Source organism: Myotis brandtii, unplaced genomic scaffold, assembly GCF_000412655.1.
Source record: "Myotis brandtii unplaced genomic scaffold, ASM41265v1 scaffold374, whole genome shotgun sequence".
Lineage (NCBI taxonomy): Eukaryota > Metazoa > Chordata > Mammalia > Chiroptera > Vespertilionidae > Myotis > Myotis brandtii.
This window is the reverse complement of record NW_005364372.1, coordinates 12,117-18,364: the sequence shown is the minus strand read 5'-3', so window position 1 is coordinate 18,364 and position 6,248 is coordinate 12,117. Positions and strand designations below refer to the sequence as shown.

Below are 6,248 nucleotides of genomic sequence, written 5' to 3'. Positions count from 1 at the left end.
CCCGAGACCCGCGCCAAGGCCCGGAGAGAGCTGGGTCCCTTTCTTCAGGATCTGCCCAGCGGGTCCTGGACGCCCTAGATCGCCCCAGGCCTCACCTGCCGTCCGCTGTGCCTGCAAGTGGCCCGCACCCGCCGCGTGGACTGGCTCTGTGGCTTCACGTGCCCGGGAGTGTCCGGATTTGTGGAGTGACTGAGCCTACACTCGGACCTGACGCTTATGAATAATTCATGTGACTACACTCTATCAGGGGTGGGCAAACTTTTTGACTCGAGGGCCACAATGGGTTCTTAAACTGGACCGGAGGGCCGGAACAAAAGCATGGATGGAGTGTTTGTGTGAACTACTATAAATTCAAAGTAAACATCATTACATAAAAGGGTACGGTCTTTTTTTTTTTTAGTTTTATTCATTTCAAACGGGCCGGATCCGGCCCGCGGGCCGTAGTTTGCCCACGGCTGCCTGAGTTCCTCGAGGGCAGAATCCAACATCCCTCACATACTAGGTGCTCAGTGAGGCCCGAGCGAGTGCGTCCGGGCATAGTCGGTGCCCCACATTGCTTGCTGATGGGCTGACGAACATCACCGGCTTTCCGTCACTTTTCCTGGGCACCTTCTCAGCGGTGCCCTCCGCGGCCTGAGAACCGTGAGGAATGCAAGTCCTGCCAGTGTCCGGATTTGTGGAGTGACTGAGCCTACACTCGGTCCTGACGCTTATGAATAATTCATGTGACTACACTCTAGTTCCTCGAGGGCAGAATCCAACATCCCTCACATGCTAGGTGCTCAGCGAGGGCCGAGGGAGTGCGTCTGGGCATAGTCGGTGCCCACGTTGCTTGCCGATGGGCTGACGAACATCACAGGCTTTCCGTCACTGTTCCTGGGCACCTTCTCAGCGGTGCCCTCCGCAGGCCTGAGAACCGTAAGGAATGCAAGTCCTGCCTCTGAGGACTTACACGCAGGAGGATTGTCTCCCTGCCGCCGTCAGCTGGGCCAGGGCAGAGGCAGGGCTTTCCCGGGCCCATAGGCTCTGGGTCTGGATTACAGTTCCCCCGCCTCCTGGCATTTATCTCAGCAAAGCCGTTCCTGACTACAGGTGCTCCTCAACTTAAGATGGGGTTACATCTAGATAAACCCGTCATAAGTTGAAAATGCATTTAATACACCTAAACTACCAAACATTGTAGCTTAGCGGCCTCACCCAGCTTAAACATGCTTAGAACACCTCCAGTATCTCAGCAAAGCCGTTCCTGACTACAGGTGCTCCTCAACTTAAGATGAGGTTACATCCAGATAAACCCATCATAAGTTGAACATGCATTTAATACACCTAAACTACCAAACATTATAGCTTAGCCTCGCCCAGCTTAAACATGCTTAGAACACCTCCATTAGCCTGCGGTTGGGCAAAATCATCTAATACACTGTGTAGTACTAAGTGTTTAGGCTGGTCGCCACTGCCCAGCGTCGGGAGAAAGTATCCGAGTATGTTCCTAGATATGAATCCATTTACTGGTTGCATATTGCTTCCACACCATCGTAGAGTAGAAAATGGTAAGTCCAACCATCGTAAGTCGGAGACCATCTGTATTCAAATTAGAAGTACGGACAGTCCACCAACCCACAAGAACACTCCTAGTTCTCTCCTGCTTTATTCTTCTCCTTTGCACTGATCACCCCCTGAGAGACTAGATGCACACTTTTTTCATATCGTATTCTATCTTTCCCTTCCCCAGAATGCCAGCTCCATGAGGGCAGGGTCTTTGGTCTGTTTTGTTCACAATACCCAGCACCTAACATACTACTAGATGCCTGGTAGTCAGTAAATAATTGTGAAATTAATTAAAGCATCCTTCTGTTTGTTTCTCCAACTAGGTTGTAGGGTCTCACTCATCGTTGCAGTGTCTGGTGCAAGGTAGGTGCACAATGAGCGGTTGTTGATGAATGAGTGAAAAGCAAGGGTTGAGCGTGGTGGTCCTCCTGAGGTCCCCTGCCTTGCCAAAGGGATTAGGTATAGGGGAGGGAGGGCCTAAGCACTTTCCTGGCCCTATCTAGAGACATTTCATCCACGCTGTTGGTTCTCTACCTTCATAAAACCATATAGTCATGATGACTCTGGCTTGTTATCAGAGATTATTGCCTCCTGACACAGGCCATTAATCTTAAGAACAGAATGTTCTCTATCTGCATAGGTTACGGCTTATAACTGAGAGTGCATGAGCTTTTTGGTGTAACAGTTACTCAGTGGCTTCAAATTCTTTCACTCCTTTTGTCCTGTCCATTGTCTTTCAATTAAATGTCTGAGGAAGCAGCCAATATTTATATTGCACTTTCAATTTACTGTTGTCTAGCATGGCTCTGAGGCCATAACATGCGTTGATTGGCTCATTTAATCCTCACAGCAGCCAGGTGGAGGTCTAAGTTGCAAATGAGTAAACTGAGGCACAAGCTGGGAAGCCCATCCAGCCAGGAAGAGGCAAAGCCAAGATTTAAACACAGATCATTTGACACCCATCAGTGCTTTTAAACCACCAGACGGTACGGTCTCTTCAGAACAGAAAATAGCGAGCACCATAAGAGTTACATCACCGAGCAGTGTTTGAACACATCTGTGTGTGCTGAGAGGGAGGGATGAATTGTGTATAAGCAGATCCACTCTCCTCCCTCCCCCTCCCCAGGACTATTCCCCCTGTCCCATGGGGGTGGGGGATGGGAATCAGGAGGAGTTTGGCAAAGCCCTACCTGAGTCTCTACTTTTCTGTTTTATTTTTAACAGTTGTGCTTATTATTATGAATTAAAAGCATTTGAAGACAGATGGACCAATACAAGTTGGGAATTTTTAGCCCAACGAGAAAAAGAAGTGAATAAAAAGAAAATATCAAACCCCAATAATCTCACTCCATTGTAGATATATCCCTTTAAGAAAATGGGACTGTGGGAAAACAGAATTTTACAGCAGATAAACCTGGGTGGTCATAGGGATGATAAATCTTTGCTTTTAAAAAGATTTATTATATAAACTACTAGAGGGCCAGTGCATGAAATTCGTGCATGGGTAGGGTCCCTAGGCCTGGCCGGTGATCAGGGCCAATCGGGGCCTTCCGGCTGCCGGCTGGGGTCTCCCTTTCCCCAGCTGCTGGCTGCCAGCTGGGGTCTCCCGTCATTCCATGCCACCCCCTAGTTGTCAGCACACATCATAGCAAGTGATCAAACTCCTGGTCTCCCGGTCAAACTCCCGAAGGGACAATTTGCATATTGGGCTTTTATATATATAGATGCAGAACTTCTGAAACACACCCATGGGGACTCCTGTATTCCTTACTCTATCCCTAGATCCTTACTGAGTAACCAACTTGTAAAGGCCAGCAAAAATTGATTAAGGGGGTATATTTCACATATGAAAAGATGCTCAAAGTCACTATTCATCAGAGAGATGCAAATTAAAACCACACTGAGACACTACCTGCACTCCTAGATGGACGCCCTCTATGGAGGAGAAAGCACACACACAGGCTTTGCTTGATCAGATTTGGGTCAGATCCAGGCTACCACTTGCCAGCTGAGTGACCTGACGAGATGGCTTCAACCATGTCCAATGCCTTGGCAGGAACGGCTGGGAGGCAACACTCAGCTGGGGTATCGAGTGGGCCCGCTACCTGTGTCCTCTATCATGGTAGTCCCAGGGAGGTCAGACTTCAAATGTGGAGGTTCAGGGCTCCAAAGGGAGTGTTCCAAGAAAGAAGGCAGGAGCTATGTCTATGACTCAGCCCCTGTTGTCACTTCTCCAGCGTTCCATTGTTGAAGCAGGGCCCTATTCGGAGAGGACATTTACACCTCTCATGGAAACACAGCAGAGTTTCCAGGAGTTCTCACTCTACTACACTTGTTTCTATGAAATTCCCTTTGAGTAAACAAAGTGAGTCAAGACTCCTATATTTGTGTCCACTGTTCATGTAGAAGCATTTCATTGTCAGCATTAAGGAGATCTGCAATGAAGACCACTAGTAATGACCAGATGCCAGGTGGGTGGAGACATTCAAGAGTAATGCAATTCAGAGCTGCACCTGCTCTTCTCATCTCATTGTCATTGTTCGTAAAGATTGTTCAGCATCTGATTTTGCTATACCAGCACAGAGAAGGGCAAAGCCATGCATCCACCATTTTGTTAATCTAACAAACATTTATTAAACCTACTGTGTGCCAAGCCTATTAGATACTGACGATATAATGGTGAGGGAGGGAAACGTGGTCCATGCCCCGCAGAGCTCGGGAGTCTATCTGGGAAGGCAGACAGAGAAAGAATAAGGTTAAAGGGTGAGAAGTTCCATGGACCTGGGCCATGGGAAGGCTTGGCTGGAGCATCGAACATGGTGGAGGAGGAAAAGTATTTGAGCCCCCGGATGTCGGTGAGCGATGGAAGGGAGATCCAGGGTGGGGGTGGTGGGGGTGGAGGGGAGTGGTCCCTGCTTCCTTAGGAACCAGGCTGATAGAGGTGCTGCCATTTCCACTCAAGGCTGCCAAGGCAGCCTGGGCATGGACGTCTCCAGCAAGGAGAGAAGAAAAGAACCTGGAGGCTCCCTCGTGGGAGACTTTCATGGGCCAGACACTTCAGTGTACCTTCCTTGGCCCAGAAACCAGTCACATGGTCCCCTAACCACAAGAGAAGCTAGAAAATATAGACTTTGAGCCCGGGAATAAAAGATAAAATGGGTTTCTGAGAGCAGTGGCAGACTCAACTTCAAAGTGCTTTTAGAGGACAAAAAGGTGTTGGCCAAGCTCAGGGCTTTTATAAAAATCCCAATTAAGGAAACTCTGACAGCTACCCTGTTTTTAGCTTAAATAATTTATTTTCGGATTAGAGAACACATACTATTAAAAAAATTAAATCTCTCTTAATCCTATGCCTGGTTTAGAGGATATCTAAGAATACATTGAAAAACAGGTGATAGAGTAAAGATGGTATTTTCATCAATAAGAATTATAACAGATAAAACTTCTGAGCTGAGTTTTAATTGTCTGGGGAGAGTGGGAATTGTGTACACATTTGTTGTTTGGTAAGGTTCTTAAAAAGGCTAATTGCAATGGAAAAAAGCAATTTGGCAAGAAAAAATTATCTTGGCATCTGACTCAATGCCAAGATGCCAATTGACTTGATTGTGAGAAGCACCAGTGCAACTAAGGAGAAAATAAACAAATGGGACTACATCAAAATAAAAAGCTTCCGCACAGCAAAAGAAACCATCAACAAAACAGCAAGAAAGCCCACTGCTTGCTGTAATATTTACCAATGTTATCTCCAATAAGGGTCAATCTCCAACATTTACAGGGAACTCATACAACTTGACAAAAGGAAGATAAACAATCCAATAAAAAAAAATGGGCAACAGACCTAAACAGACATTTTTCGAAAGAAGACATACAGAGGCCGAGAGACATATGAAAACATGCTCAAAGTCACTAATCATCTGAGAAATGCAAATCAAAACAACAACGAGGTACCATCTCACACTGTCAGAATGGCTATCATCAACAAATCAATAAATGACAAGTGCTGGCAAGGATGTGGAGAAAAAGGAACTCTCGTGCACTGCTGGTGGGAATGCAGACTGGTGCAGCCACTGTGGAGAACAGTATGGAGTTTCCTCAAAAAGTTAAAAATGGAACTCCCATTTGACCCAGTGATCCCACTTCTAGGAATATATCCCAAGAAGCCAGAAACACCAATCAGAAAGGATATATGCACCCCTATGTTCATAGCAGCACAATTCACCATAGCTAAGATTTGGAAACAGCCTAAGTGCCCATCAGTAGATGAATGGATTAGAAAACTGTGGTACATCTACACGATGGAATACTATGCTGCTGTAAAAAAGAAGGAACTCTTACCATTTGCAACAGCATGGATGGAACTGGAAAGCATTATGCTAAGTGAAATAAGCCAGTCAATGAAGGAAAAATACCACATGATCTCACTCATACATGGATAATAAAGACCATTACAAACTTTTGAACAATAATAGATACAGAGGCAGAGCTGCCTCAAACTGATTGTCAAACTGCAGCGGGAAGGCCAGAGAGGGTTGGGGGGCAGAAGGGAGGGGAGTAAGAGATCAACCGAAGGACTTGTATGCATGCATATAAGCATAACTAATGGACATAAGACACTGGGGGGTAAGGGAGGGCAGGGGATTGTCAAGGGGGGGGGAAGGACACATATGTAATACCCTTTGTAATACTTATAATATTTTTTT

General features: G+C 46.3%; 1 protein-coding gene across 1 annotated transcript in view; it reads right to left on the bottom strand.

Moving 5' to 3' along the window:
- Positions 1–160, bottom strand: part of DFNA5 (deafness, autosomal dominant 5) — a 34,935-nt gene extending 34,775 nt beyond the window's left edge. The window contains exon 1 of the mRNA XM_005872265.2: positions 96–160. The gene's annotated coding sequence lies outside the window, so the exon portion shown is untranslated. The remainder of the gene's footprint in view (positions 1–95) is intronic.
- Between the last annotated feature and the right edge of the window lie 6,088 nt (positions 161–6,248).